Source organism: Liolophura sinensis, chromosome 10 (genome assembly GCF_032854445.1).
Source record: "Liolophura sinensis isolate JHLJ2023 chromosome 10, CUHK_Ljap_v2, whole genome shotgun sequence".
Classification (NCBI taxonomy): domain Eukaryota; kingdom Metazoa; phylum Mollusca; class Polyplacophora; order Chitonida; family Chitonidae; genus Liolophura; species Liolophura sinensis.
The window spans coordinates 21,994,415-22,008,841 of NC_088304.1; positions in this window are offsets into that span (position 1 = coordinate 21,994,415).

Genomic DNA, 14,427 nt, shown 5'->3' on the forward strand with positions numbered 1-14,427 from the left:
CAAGATACGAGCAGTTTGTGCGCCAAAGGCAGCTTCCATATAACCAAATGAATATGCAACAGAGCTGCAGTATTGGATACTGTCCCAATCGAAAACCGAGCTAAGGGAGTCAAAACCATTGACTTTGACAAAGACGACTAACCTAATGAAAGAGCACTCGGCGCGTATTTGAAAGTGCAATCTGACACGATGAGTTTCAAGATATTTATAAAAGACAAATCTGATACTAGAAGAGGGATTTTATCAACCGTCAGTTCGGTGAACGATCCCCTAGGATTTGTTTCGCCCTTTGCTCTGTCAGCTAGAGTGATTTTACAGGACTTTTGTCGCCAACGCCTGCACTGGGACCAGGACATTTCAGGGGACAACTTCCGAAAGTGGCAACAGTTATTGAACGACTTACCTCGCCTGGAACAGGGGGAAATACCCCGTTGTTACCAGCCTAGAGCGCTCGGTCCTCTTTCCTGTCGACAACTTTGCAATTTTGCCTATGGCAGTGATGTTGGATACGGTGTTGTGTCGTACCTTTGGATAAGTGACACTGACGGCAGGATCAACTCTTCCTTGGTGATGGGAAAATCAAGAGTTACCCCACTGAAGAAAATCACCATACCCCGTTTGGAATTGACATCTGCAGCTCTAGCTGTCCGTATAGCTGCGAAATAATTCTTCGAAACTCAAGTATCCTGCTGACAAGGTGTATTACTTGACAGATAGTATGTCCGTACTGCGGTACCTGGCGAATGAAACCAGCCGTTTGAACACATTCATCTCCAACCGCCTCACAAGAATTCGAGATACAACAGAAATTGAACAATGGCGATATGTCAAATCGAACATAAATCCAGCAGATATCGCATCACGTGGGTCAACCTTGATAAAGTTCCTGCAAAGTGACACTTGGTTCACCGCTCCAGAATTCCTTTAGAAAGATGAATGTGAGTGGCCACAACTCCCTAAACAGTCTCATGTTCTGACTACGGAGGATCGGAGGAATTGAAGAAAACTGTAATGTCATTAGTGACCAGGCCCGGAAGTGAAATAATGGACCATCTCTTAACATACTTCTCCTCGTGGACCAAGCTAAAAAGAACGGTTGTGTGGTTCCTGAAAGCCATGGACACCTGCACAGACTGAGACAATTGCGGAAAGATCTGCCAGAGAAAGTTGCACATGGCGGGCCCAATGCTGACAGACAGGAGAAAATGATAGATGCCAAAATGAAAAGGCTCCACAAAGAAAGGTTGTCAAATGATAAAGGAAATACAGAGACACTCAGTGTTGTTCTTCAAAGAGCAGACACTGCCATCTTGCGTTTCGTGCAAAGATAGCACTTCCAAGCAGAGATCGTTAGCCTTCTGAGGAATCAACCAAAAGCTAAATCTGACAGACTAATTGCTGCAAGCGCAATCTACAAATAGGATCCATTTGTAGCTGAGGAACTTCTTCCTGTCGGTGGATGACTGAGTCGCGCTGAAATCCCGTTTGACGCACGGCATCACATTATAATACCTAAATCTTCTCATGTCACTCAACTTCTGCTCTGGCCATCTTGGGAGAAACTCAATGATAGCCTTTCGCCGTGAGAAGTATTGGATCATCGGTGCAGGACCAGAAATAAAGAAGGTCGTTTCAAAGTGTGCATTATGTCGGAAGTACCGAGCACAGAGAAGTGGCAGACTTCCAACAGAGAGGCTTACTCCTGAGACCCCACCATTTGCTTATGTTGGGGTTGACTACTTCGTACCTTTCGAAATCAAGCGTGGTCGGGGTATAGTCAAACGGTATGGCGTGATCTTCACCTGCCTCACATTTAGGGCAGGTCATCATTGAGATTGCGCACTCTCTGGATACAGACTCGTGTATCAACGCGATCAGGCGAGACGGGGACTGGTTAGGATCATACGATCGGACAATGGGTCCAGCTTCGTTTCCAGTGAAAAGGAACTCCGTGAAGTCACTGGAATTAGTCCAAGATTGAGAAAAATCTATTACTGCACGGGATACAGTGGATATTTAACCCACCATCCGCCTGACACTTTGGAGGCATTTGTGAAAGAATGGTTCGCTCCTTTAGGAAGGTGCTTCATTCCCTGCTACATGACCAGGTGATCAAAATGAGTGATGAAGGTTTGCGAAGTAGAGGCCATCCTAAATGGACGTCCAATCACGAATGTTCCAAACAGTGCGGAATATCTAGAAGCCCTCACACCAAATCACCTTTTGCTAATCGACATGGCGAAAGTCTCCCTCCTGGGTTATTCGACAAGAAGGACAACTATATGCAGAGAAAGTGGCGCCAAGTGCAACACCTTGCTGACACGTTCTGGAAACGATGGGTTTGACAATACCTAGCACTACTGCAAAAACGGCTGAAATGGAACGTTGCCCAAAGGAACCTTCAAGTGGATGACCTTGTGTTTGTCACAAATGATTAACCCAGAAACTCGTGGTGTTTGGGACGTGTTACCAGCGTTGCCCAGGACGGAAAAGGCTTTGTAAGAAGTGTAGTCCTAAGGACGAAGTCTGGAATTTTTCGTCGTCCCATCAGCAAATTATGTGTGCTCCTTGAAGCTGATGAACAAATATAAGCTTAATGCTTTGAGTAAAATTGTTAATGTATCAGCATGAATGTTATCAGAAACTAACTGTTGGTCTTGAGTTAATGTGTTATTGATAATTGCGTTCGTCCACAACATCAATTCTGGGACAGGAATGTAACGGCCAACTATTAGCCCGTTTTTCGCATTTTGTTTGTGCAACGTTAAGTTACGCTTTTAGTACGATTTGGATGTCTGCCTGTCCGATACCGAATATGTGAAAGAAGGTGCGCTGAGTTCTACCAAAGTAGAGCTGTATATGTAACTTGTTGCAAGCCCAGTTGTGTTTAAGATGGTGTATAAAGCGGTATGTACTCATGTTTGTTAAGCGATCAGTTAGTGAATGCACGTGTAAAGATTTCTCTTGTGTACCAGCGGTAAACAATAACTCTTTTCAGTGTTAGCAGTTTACATGTGCGAGTTGCAACAACAACACCTCTGTTTTAATTTAGCCAATGTTTATGAACCTGTGTGTTTCTTCACATCACTTAATTGAGTGAAATTAGGGCTGTAATGTTCAGACGTGTAACTTTCTTTTCTTTCCAGTCAGTTATCAAATAGATTACGCAATTCAAATGAAAGATCAAAGACTGATGTATGCACAAAAGCTGAAAGACATAAAGAGCGTATATATCAGAAATACGTTGATCTTTGTTGCTAATTCCGATCCCAACAGCTGTTAGGTGACTAAGTGTGCTATGTCAATTTAACTGTAGCTGTGTTAGGTAGATCCAACTGTGCTAGATAATTTTAAGTGTATTCGGTCACTATTGCTGTGTTAGGTTAATGCAATTGTCTTAGGTGAATGTAACTATTTTTTGACAAGGGGAATCTGGCTGTGAAACTAAATGTATTAAACATATATGCGCTATGACATAAGGGGGCCAAGTTTCAGGAAAAATCATGCAATTATTACCTTTTCTTGTATATTTTTGGAAATTTTCTTCCATCCAATCGTCTTCTCTGTCACAGACGTTGATACTAAAATTGGCATCCTTATTAGAATAAGAAATAGCGAGCTGAAATAGATGATTAGACCTTATATAGCAGAACATAAGTTTACCAGAAAGTAAAAGAATGGGACACTGGCTGATTTATGGCTTCCTCTCCTGCCGTACGTGGGAGGGTCTTCCAGCAACCTGCCAGGTTTCCTCCATCACAATGCTGGCCGCCGTCGTATAAGTGAAATATTTTTGAGTACAGTGTAAAGCACCAATCAAATAAATAAACAAATACCGACTGACTTAAAACAACGCTGGGTGATATGTGCATTTCCCGCTTAAAAGTAAATAAAAACTAATGTCAAGTTTATGTGCGATGAACGACCATTTAATATATACTGTCTTTAAAGATAGTTCAATTTATTTTTTAGAATTTTTTCAATGTAGTAAAAAACTTAAGTGGCTTTTTTAGGCTGTTACGTTTCATCATTCACATTGCATATACATATCGATCTATGGATGCATCACTGACACATCTGGGTCACCACAAGTTGTAGAGCATGTTGCAAACGTGTCGCATTGCGGTGGCGCCATTGCGTTGGTGCAGGTGTGTCGTTAAATCCGCTCTCACCTCAGTGCATGCGCGTGATATCACACGTCACGCGAGAAGCGCCAACAGACCAATGGGTGAGCTCCATTTCGCCTCAAAACTGATCCATGGGTGTACGTGACGTCGCGCGCGAGAACAGTTCCTTCAGTTCCACTTCGTGCCAAAAGTGACCAATGGGTGGCCGCAGTTTTGGTGCCAAAACTGACCAATGGGTGATCGCGCGGTTTTGGCACCTGAACTTCGTTGACGTGCGCGCTGCGCAACCCATGTGCGAGCGAGGGGTGTGACGGACCAGTGAGCGACAGGGGAGCGAAAATATCAGCAAGTTGGGTTGAGCAGCTCCTTCAGCTCCATTTCGCGCAAAAACTGACCAATGTGTGACCACGCGGTTTTGGCGCTTGAATTTCGTTGAGGTCCGCGCTGACAGGATAAATAGTGAGACGTGAAGAGAGCAATGTACTCCGGTTCCCCTACCTGCCTAGAGACAGACACGCTACGCTGTCAGTATGACAGAGCCTGCCGAGAATAAGGTATGCCTGCCATCGCCCAGCGAGTTCGTGACCAAACTTCAGCTGGCCCCGTGGCTGTGGGTGGGGGTGCGTGATGACAAGATGGTTGAGATTCTCCAATGTCCCACAGGCCCTGACCCCACCCAAGCGTGTCGTTCTAGACGGGGAGGATTGGGCTAGGTTGAAGGCACTGGTTACGGATATCTCCGAGGCGAACTTGACGGTGCGTTAGCCGTTATACGAAGACTGGTGTCTCTCCACCCTGACTACCCCTGACGGCGCCATGCTCGTACACAAGAAGAAATGGACAGCATATCAGCATAGAGACGGTCCGCTCTACCCGGCCAAAGAAGGTGTCAACTGCAACTACCTCACCAACTGGCGAAACCTGGTAGAAAGCCATCCCAAACATCGACACGCTGCTGGTGACACCCGAGGAAGAGGCTGCCGGCACCGGCAGCGGCGGGGGTGGTGGCGGCGGTGATGATGACGACAAGGGAAAGGTGGAACCCGTGACATTCAGTCTGGAGCAGCCAAAACCTGCTTCGCTTAAGTCAGAGCTTGAGAGGGTGCTCACCCACTTGCTGTGGAATGCTCACGCCGTGGCTCTCTACCCCCACATCCTACAGTTGCAGCGCAAAGCACACCCGGGCACAATCGACGAGACCTCCCTTCCCCCCTTGCTGCAAGACCGAGAGCTGGCCGTCAGCATCGTGGACGATGCCCGTACCCGTTACCTAAAAGAAAGACCCGTGCTCATCAGTTTCATGAGCCAGGCTCGCAAGGCACCATCACTACATTGGGAGGCGGGGTAGGACATAAAGCAGCAACTGCGTCAGTTTTTGAACGAGACGCCTATGAAGAAGGCCAACCCTCATTTTGCCCGGATGTACGTTGACTATATATCAGCCAACCTACCCAAGCCCCCCATGACCGGTGAGGACAAGTGCTTTTAACCACTAACCTCCGCCACTTTTGCGTTGCCCGTGCCTACGGTGATCATTCTACCCATGTGACGAGGGTGCAAGTTCTGAACATAGACCATTGCCAGGACTTTCATATTGATCATTCATTCACTACTGTCACTACGAGACATTTCCCACGATGAAGAAAAAAATCATTGACACACACATCATTGTTGGAGTTCATATGCAATAAAAAAAGGTTTTAAGGTTGAATCCCCGGTGTTTGCGTTGGTCATTTCTCACCTGCAACGCGTGTTTTATTTGTTGTTTTATTTATTATCACGCGCGTGTGTCGTTGACTCCGCGCTCAACTGGACCAATGGACGCAGCTCTCAGCTCCTTTACGCCATAACGGACCCATGGGGTGACCACGAGTTCTTGGCTCCTTGTAATGCCTGACGGACGAATGAGGAACCATGCGGTCTTGGTATGTTGAGAGTGGAACAGCTCCTTCAGCTCCTCAGCGCCCAAACTGACCCATGGGTGATCACGTGGTCGGTCTCGGCGCCTGAATTTTGTTCACAAACGCATATACACTGGATAATATGTATATATATATATATATATATATATATATATATATATATAACTTTTCCAGCAGCAGCCGCTGCGGCGGGGACGGAAGCAGGATCAGAGACCGCTCGCGGGCAGAGACCGGTCGATACCGCTCTCCATGCATTGTCCTACGACCCCGATAGTCCAGCGGCTTAAAGCGGCGTTCAGCCCTTGCTCAAGGCAGCCCGGAAACATGGACTGAAAGTGAGTCGGGCTCGCGTGTCAGCTTGGCTGGCCCAGTAGGACATGTACACGCTGCACCTTCCCGCTGGACGTCGCTACCCTCGTAATCGAGTTGTGGTTGGGGGTATAGGTAGTCAGTGGCAGACGAAACTGGTCGACATGACAGCGTTTGCAAAGAAAACGACGACAACCGTTACCTACTTACCTGCATCAATGTCCTCTCCTTCCACTGATCAAAAAAACCGGTGTTCGTCTAATCGAGGAGTTTCAACGCATTTTCAAGACGGGATGTCGACCGTTGTACCTGCAAACGGACGAGGGCAAAGAGTTCCTGAACAGGCCGTTCCAGGACAACGGGTTGTTTTTTTTTTCACAAGTTTAACGAGACCAAAGCGTTCGTGGTAGCATGGTTTAACCATACTTTAAAAGGACACATGTATAAATATTTCACCGCTACAGTCGAGGGTATCACCGGAGTATGCGGCGGGTCCCCATCGAAGTCACCACCCAGAACCAGAAAGAAATGCGTCAAGCCTTGTACGGTCGACCCACGTAAACCTACCACGTCCGTCTACCTCGCCCTTCCCAACCGCGGCGACAACCAGCAGCAGAAGCAGCGTGGTGTACATCGTGCAGAACTTGTCCAACAAAACCAAAGGCCATCGCACCATCAGTCTGAACGCACACTTCTTGGTGTTGTTTAAAAACCCGCGAAACGCGTCTCAAATTACCAGGATCTCTAAATAGAAGGCTCCGAGGCGGACACAGTATGTGTGCGAGGCGTTTGAGGATGCCACCTTCGAAGCTCACGGGTATTTGCTGGTGGATTTCAAGCAAGCCGACCACCTGCGATTTTGCACCCGCATCTTCATCGGAGAGATTCAGCACGCCTACCTGCGCAAGCCATAAAACTTCCTACGCACGATCTGCCGAATCAGTTGTTTCCATGTCAACCTCTCGCGATGTCACACCGGCTCCAACGTTACGGCCCCTTGCTGTCCCTGCTGGCTCGAACCACCCCCGCCATTCGACGTGCTGTGCTGCGCGGCAACGATCTGGGTTTACTTCGGTGTTTCTGTGAATGTGCCAAGAGTGTGTTAAACATTGTGGAAACGTTCCACTATCTCGGGCTCAGAAGGAAAAGTTACAGCGGCACAAGACGGGTCTTCGCACCTTGGTCAAGAAAAGTGTTCCCCTGCATAAGAAAGGGCGGATTGTTCAACGCGGTGGTCCCATTGGAGCACTGCTCGGCCCCCTCTTCACCGTCGCACCAGTCCTTAACGGTAGCATCATTAAAAGCATAGCTAGGAGGTGATGCAACACGCCAAGAAAATGGCCTTGGTCGAGCTGTGGCTCTTAGACAACCTCATGCGGCCACCACCCCCGAACCCTGTCTGCCCGTGCCCAACACTGTTAAAGCCCTCAACACGCTCGAACAAGGCATCGATCCTCCACGACACGACTCTCTCGGACGATAAGAAAATACAGCGGTATCACCACACCCTTCAACGGTACCGTGCGTTTCAAGATCAATACCACGATCAAGTCCGACGACAAACCAGCCCACCGCCAAGCCTGTGGGTCATTTGAGCACATCCCCGTGCGGCGCAAGCATTTCTCGACGGTGGAAATTGGTATTAGGGACGATACGGGCCAACCCATTGCATTTGAACGCGGTAAAGTGGTACTGACAATTCACTTTCGACAGCGGCGCGCATTACCTTTGCAATGAACGGCACCATGTACCGATGCTACATCGACTATTACACCAACCAAGCTGGCGGAGGTGGGTTACCTGTGTTTCGGAGTGCAGTTGTGCAGCGATGTCACGGCTTGCTCGGCAGTTTCATCAAAATGGCTCAGCCTTTGTGTAAACCTGCTGCGCGAGCGTTGGGAAAAACTGTGTTACGTGCTGGGCTGAAAGTCATGGACGACGTGTGGGACAAGGGAGTACGGGTGGGCCACGCCTTCAAACGACGCGCTCTGGAGGAAGAAAGACAGCTGTTGGCCAAAGCTGGTCGCTATGTCCAGCGCAGGGCGCTGGGCAAGATGAACGGGGTGATAGGGTGTCTATAAAACGGAAGGTCCCACACACCGCTCCCATTCGTCACTTGCACGCAGGACCAGGAAGAAGCGCTGCTCCCATTCGTCCTCACCTGCCCGTTGGGCACAGAAGACGAACGTTTTCCCGCCAACCTCGACGCACCAAACCACCCTTCGCACCCGATATTTTTAGATAACGCCACGCCGTGTTGCCCTTCGGTCAGCAGTAACTTTGATTTGTGGACCTTACCCCATACCGACACAAGCGTTTGAGAAGGTCACTGGGTTGCGTCCAGTACCATCGCAAGTCTGAGCGACGTGAGGAATTTCTCATCATCAACGCGGACCGTGACATTTACTTGGCCAACACCATGTTGTACGTGAAGGCAAAAATCCTCGACGGGGAGGGAGAGGTTGTGGAGGCCGTCAAGCGAGTAGCTCCGACTAACCTGTGGCAGCATTTGCTGTGGCAACGTCTCCCTGAACGACAAACTCATCACCGCATCCACCAACATATACACGCACCGTGCCTACTTGAAGACGTCGCAATTTTGGGGTCGGCCTTGTCAAGATGGACGGCCACGCACCGGAACAAATATAAATGGTCCCTGTAAGGCGGTCGCCGCCCTCACCAATGGGCTGATGGGGTAGTTTGTGCACAATATACAACACGTTCGTCAAGAGATCCACGATTCATTTCGTGTTGGGGCGTTGTTGCTGTGCCCAGGTGAGTGGATCTTTGCTGGGGAGATGATCGTTGAGGAGTTCAGGCAGGTGAGCCCGACTCGCCACGTGGTATGGAGAGTCGAGTACCCGGGAATTATTGGTGCTGGGGTAAAAGTGACGCACCTGCCCCGTCTCTTTGCGGTGAAGGATATACCCGAAGCTATAATTCACGGTGAAGGCGGTGGGCTGATCCTCAAAGATCGCGTTCAGGTAATCGTCCATAATGACCAGATCGATCAGCCAGTAATTATAAGAGATCTTGGATGGGCCTGCCGCGATGAAAATGGCTCTGAATCGAGCGCCAGTGCTCCCTATACAGCTGCCATTTGTCGCTGGAAATACTTGGGAGGAGAGAGTCGATGGGTTGGATTGGGTCAGGTTGGAATTTCTCGTCCATTGCAGGGACGTCCGGTTCGAAACGGCTTACTGAAACCCCGTCACTCGAGCTGGCTTGGAGCTCGCTTTGGAGCTGGCTCCGTTGGTGGTGGTGGTAGGGAAAGCGGGTCTCTAACACAGAAGCATGTCGAATAGTAGCTTAAGTGAAATGGAGTTGGTGGTGGGGAAAGCGGGTCTCTAACACTGAAGCGAGTGGAGGGGAGTGAAGTTGAGTGGAGGGGAGTTGAGCGGAGCGGCGGGCGACTACCTAACGAGCATGATGGCATCGAGAAGCGCCGAACTGCAGGCCTGACAAGCTCGCGACTATGTCCCAGAGTTTGACAAAAACCCGAGAGCTATCGTCTCTCACCACTGTCAAGCTCTAATTTGTTTACATTTTTTAAACATGATTAACTGTTTAATTGTCATCAATAGGGATTTCCCCAAGTGAAATGAACAAAACAGAACAAGTTCAACACAGCCTATAATATCTACAAACCCATTTTCACATTTTTGGACATTAAAAGTGTTGCAACATGAACCAACCACATTTCTGTTTAAAAACGTGGGCTTATATTGGCCACACAGCGCCATCTATGATTTCCAGTAATTATTATTTTATATCCATTTTACATAAAAATGGTTCGGTCGTAAGTGGGAAGGTCTATCAGCAACCTGCGGATGGTCGTGGGTTCCCCCCGGGCTCTGTCCGGTTTCCTCTCACCATAATGCTGGCCGCCGCCGTATAAGTGAAATATTTTTGAGTACAGCGTAAAACACCAATGAAATAAATAAATAAATTTTACATAAAAAGACACCAAATCCAGAGAATATGGCCACAGAAACGTGTCAGGCAACATGTAGGTAAAAAAATGAGCTTATAACTTGGAGGCATACGGTTATGTAACACTCGCTCTGCCACTTCGAAAGCAGTTTACCAGTGAATCTCAATTATCGACAATTGGACCATTCATAGTAAGAAACTGGACAGCTGAAAATTACACAAATCCAACGAATAGGGTGTCGCTGACATCGATTTGACAACAGGCGTTTTCCCATGTAATATTTTTTGCGAGACGAATTTCTTTACCCACCATGTTTGCAACCAAGGAAATCACGTGGTCTCTAGCTTCTGGATTGTCTGATAGAATAGCTTGTCCTGTCACACAATTTTCTGTTTTGACAACAGATATTCCTATGTAATATTTTTTGTTCGAGACAAATTTCTTCACCCACCCTGCTTACAACCAGGGAAATCACGTGGTCTCTAGCTTCTGGATTGTCTGATAGAATAGCTTGTCATGTCACACAATTATCTGTTAGTATCGGCAGTCATATCTTTTCATGTATGTGCGGAAACGAATAGCGGCGGGCGATGACCTAGCGAGCGTTATGGGAAGTGGGCTTAGATTAGCCCTGCAGCAAAATAATAATTATTATTTAATTGAATTTTACCTAAATCCGTTTAAGCAAGTGGATTTAGATTAGCCATACATTAGCCATGTTCCCCGTCTACAGCCCTGTCAACAAGTGACCCAGAGTTATTCCCCCATGAAATTCTCTGTACGAAATACGGCATGATCGTATGATAAAAAGCACTTAGGATATCTGGAAAGCTGAAAATTACACAAATCCAACGAATGCACTATCGCTGACATCGATTTGACAATAGGCATATACCTGTGTAATATTTTTGCGGGACGAATTTCTTCATGTGGACTCTAGCTTCTGGATTGTCTTATAGAATAGCTTATAATTTCACATAATTATCTGTTGGTATCGAAAGTCATACCTTTTTATGTATGTGCAGAAGCGAATAGCGGTGGGTGATTACCTAGCAAGCATTATGGCAAGTGGGCATAGATTAGCCCTACAGCGCCATCTATGATCCCCAATAATTATTGCTTTGTTCAATTTTACATAAAAAGGCAGGTGTTTATACTCCATGATCGTATCCCGCAGCCGAGTGGTACAAACCGTTCGGCTTTTACCAAGTAGTGTGTGGGTGAGTGGGTGACTTGCCTTTCCGTGCTCAACACATCGATGCACTCGCCAATCCCATAATCTTTAAAAGGTCTTGTCACACCCGTCGCATGGGTACGTTTTTTCTTTTTCCCATGCACCTGCTGGTGCCGGACCAAATCGCCCCGGCGGGGAAACGTCCGCCCGCAGGCCGGACAAGTGAGCCTCGCTCCAACCTCCTCCGCGCGGTACGTCCGTTCATGCTGCGGGCACGCTTCCCGTCTGGAAAATGTCCTGTCGCACGTGGTGCACGTAAACCTCTCCCCTCGGCGTGCTGTGTCTGCTCATGCCGCAGGCGATCACTCCGCCTCGAAAAGCGTCTGGCACACGCCCGACAATTAAACCCCTTTCCCAAAGCCTTCTCCTCGTCTTCTTCTTCCTGGGCAGCGTAGCGTATCTCTCTCTCTCCTTGGTCCCCAAGCGAATGCGCCTAGGGAAGCGCAGACTCAACGACACACCTGCGCCTCTGCAATCGCGCCATCGCAATGCGACACGTTTGCAATAATCTCTACTAGTACTACACACCACCGGAGAAGCTGATGTTTTAAAACCATTTTACTTTCTTTGAGAACTTCATAAGTCTATTTTCATAGATAGTAATGATCTTTCATCCAGTATATTTCACTTTTAGTAATTTCTCTGCCTTTCAGTTTGTTCCTTTCTGAGAGTCATTTGCTGTAAGGTGTACCAATTGGATAAGGCTGGCAGCGTTTCTTAAAAGAACTAATTTTCCCCGGCCCTTCCCTTTTCCCTCCCACCATACTGCTGGCCGCCATCGTATAACTGTAATATTCTTGAGTGCCGCGTTAAACACCAATCAATCACCAATAAATAAATAATAGAAATAATTGTCCTGGTGGAAATTTGCAAAGGTTAAAAGGCGAATAACAATTTATTTTACTTATCTATTTGTTTAATTGAGTTTTAAAGTCGTACACACTAATATTTCACTCATAAAACGGAACAGTAGAAAACCCGGCAATCGGGCTTATAAAGCTGACGAACATTAACACATTGTGATGCTTTTGTTTTCACCGATAGATTTGGTGGATGGTCAGAACTTAATATAATACTACCTCAACGGCCTAACGGGGCGTTACCGCCACTGAAGAACCCGGGTCGGGTAGAACCAAAGACTTTAAAATTGATACTTGCTTGGCCCGGTGTCAGTATATAATGTGAAGAGATAGGGTGTCATGTCTGGTGTTTTCGGCATGATACTTCAGCGGCGGCAGCACTTTGACGGCAGGTCTCGCCCCGCCATAAGAATACGCAATACATGTACAAACACCAAATTATTCCTTGTCGTCATATGACTGAAAAATTATTAGGTACGACGTAAAACCCCAAGTATACACATACATACCGCCACCTAGGCCACCAGAGAGACGAAATCCCGGGAATACAACCAATACCTTGTGGCTGTATTCTTAGAGCGCATTCGAATCTTTCCACGGGAGAACTAGGTTTCGAAAGCCAAAATGTAACACGAGTTCACTGTTCAGGTTTGGAAAGGTTGGAAGATCTGTTTTTCAGGGGTTGGAAAAGGGTGTACTCGTTTCAGCTAATGCGAATGTGTAAGTCTACAAAGAGCGCGGATGGTGCTTTAGTTCAGTATTGTTCTTGTTGCAACCCTGGTGAAATGGGGAGTGAAAATCTCGTACTACACTTTGGCAAACATTACGCTGCTCTAGCGCGCTAACCAACTGAGCCACGGAGTCCCCAGTAATTAAATATTATTAACAAACAGTGCTAAAAAAAGATCTCACCCATTGCAGTTTCCATGATTCCTCACTTCCAGCCTGCCCACGCCGTATTTTAACTGCGCACAGCGGTCCATCGAAGTCAAGGGATCTGTTCACCTTGTCCACACTGTAAAACCCAGAGTAAAGTATGTTCAATACTCGAACATTACATTGACACCGGCTTCGCCATGATACCGCGAAATAGGGTGATGTCCCTTTTATTTGTAACGTGACATCACCAGGTCACGAGGATGTTTGTGGTACATTTGTGGAAATTAACCCAGGATACTTGGAATAAAAAACCCAGGATGTTTGTGGTACATTTGTGGTAATAAACCCAGGGGATGTTTGCAGTAATAAACCCTACCGTGTTTGTGGTATAATTGTGGTAATAAACCCAGGATGTTTGTGGTATATTAATAGTAATAAACCCAGGATGTTTGTGGTATATTTACAGTAATAAACCCAGGACGTTTCTGGTATATTTGTGGTGATAAACCCAGGATGTTTGTGGTATATTTATAGTTATAAGCCCAGAATGTTTGTGGTATATTTATAGTAATAAACCCAGGATGTTTCTGGTATATTTGTGGTGATAAACCCAGGATGTTTGTGGTATATTTATGGTAATATACGCAGGATGTTTCTGGTATATTTATGGTAATATACCCAGGATGTTTGTGATACATTTGTGATAATAAACCCAGTATGTTTGTGTTATATTTATAGTTATAAGCCCAAGATGTTTCTGGTATGTTTGTGATGATAAACCCAGGATGTTTGTGGTATATTTATGGTAATATACCCAGGATGTTTGTGGTATATTTGTGGTAATAAACCCCACTATGTTTGTGATATATTTGTGATAATAAACCCAGGATGTAGTATATTTATGGTAAAAAACCCAGGATGTTTTTATTGTATACTCATAGTAAAATATCCAGGAAGTTTGTGATATATTTGTGGTAATAAACCATACTATGGTTGTGGTATATTTGTGGTAATAAACGGTACTATCTTTGTGGTATATTTATGCTAATAACCGCAGGATGTTTGTGGTATGTTTATAGTAATAATTCCAAGATGTTTGTTGTATATTTGTGGTAATAAACTCAGGGTGTTTGCAGAAATAAACCCAGGATGTTAGTGGTAT